The following is a 1732-nucleotide window of genomic DNA, read 5'->3' as shown; positions in this document are numbered from 1 at the left end:
GGAACTCACTCTGTAGACCAGGCTGGCCTCAAACTCGGAAATCCGCCTGCCTCTGCCTCCCAAGCGCTGGGATTAAAAGTGTGCGCCACCACCGCCCGGCCTATATCCATCTTTTCAAAGTGAAATATTCTTTTCACTAAGCACACTGCCCCCATCATGATCTTTCTAATGGCTCAACCTTTACCTCTCCTTTAATCACTACTCAAGAGAGCTGGGTACCTCTGTTAAACAGAACTCACCAGCTTATTGCTTATTTGTTGTTGAGACAGGGTTTCTCTATGTAGCCCTGACTTTCCTAGAACTCACTTAGGAAACTAGGTTGGCCACATACTCAGAGAACCACCTGCCTAGGCCACCTGTGTGCTGGGATTAAAGGCAAGTGCCATCATGCCTGGCTTACTAGCTCTTAAAGGCAGCCAATTCCACTAAGCCAGCTGACTTATCAATGTGTCTGTACACTAAAGACCAGCATTCCTGGGCTGATCCTGCTTGCTGATCACTGTGGATCTCTTAAGCTATATCTTTACATAATGATAAACCACTTTCTAGGTCCCATACTAGTAACAGACCTCCCAAGATGCCTTTTTTCTCCAGCTTCTTACCATCCTTTACTCTTCCTACAATCATGAATGGTGAGCTATTGCTGTCCTACAGTTTATCAACCCTCTGGCATCCTTCCCATCCTGACTCAACACACTCCTACCCAATAGCCACAGACTTATGAGACACAATATGAATACTTTCCTTTCTAATATGGAGGCCTCTAGATATGGGCAGCTGCCTCCTATATCAGTGGTTTCTCTCCATGACCCCTACTTCTATTCTTTTCCCTCCACCTTTCTGGGGACTCTCAGTTTCACTCTGGAACCAAATCAGCCATTTTTAGCCCTCTAACTTTTTATATCTAGAGGTCCGTGAAGCTATGACACAATCCATGACAGCTGATAAATTTAAAACGCTCCTGCTATGCACAGACAACCTGGTCTATGCATCTTAGATTTGTGGGACAGAGCCTAGACCCTCCTTTTTGTTCCTTTTCTTCAGGAAGTAGCCAATGAGAAAATATATCACCCCCCTCACACCCACCCCTCATACCCATTCTTAACTGTCTGTCCTCTGGGTCTGGAATAAAGGGTTAATTGACTTAAAGACCTCAGGTGGACAAAACAGCCCTCGGTAAGAAAGTTGACTAGACTGATAACAACTAAGGAAGAAGTCCCACATACCAGTCACACATACCAGGCTCCACTGTTCTCTACTAATTCAAGACTGCAGGAGAAATGACCTGCAAGTGGAATCTTTCATCCCCAAAGTTCCCTTTTTTCTGTTCTATAAAAGCCCCAGCCTCCTGTGCCACTCGAGCACTTTCTCTACTCCTGAAGACAGACTGTGGCCCTTCAGTTGTACTGATTTAAAAAAAAGAAAATCTGTTTCTGGAGGTGCCTGCCTACTTTCTTTTATTTCCATGTCACCTCCATTAATTCCAATCTAATGCTTAACACTGGTTGGACTGGTATATGCCTGTAGTCCAAGCACTATGGAGGTAGACAGGAGAGTCCGTGGAGCTTGTTGGCCAACTAGCCTCACTAAACTCGAGCCCAATGAGATACCCAGTCTCAAAAATAAGATGGGAGGTTCACAAAAGAGAGTAGAAGTTAGGTGGGTCATACCAAAGGCAATCTACAGATTCAATGCAATCCCCATCAAAATTCCAACTCAATTCTTCACAGAC

The sequence above is a fragment of the Mastomys coucha genome, chromosome X (genome assembly GCF_008632895.1).
Source record: "Mastomys coucha isolate ucsf_1 chromosome X, UCSF_Mcou_1, whole genome shotgun sequence".
NCBI lineage: Eukaryota > Metazoa > Chordata > Mammalia > Rodentia > Muridae > Mastomys > Mastomys coucha.
The sequence above is the reverse complement of the archived record's forward strand: the minus strand, read 5'-3'. Positions refer to the sequence as shown.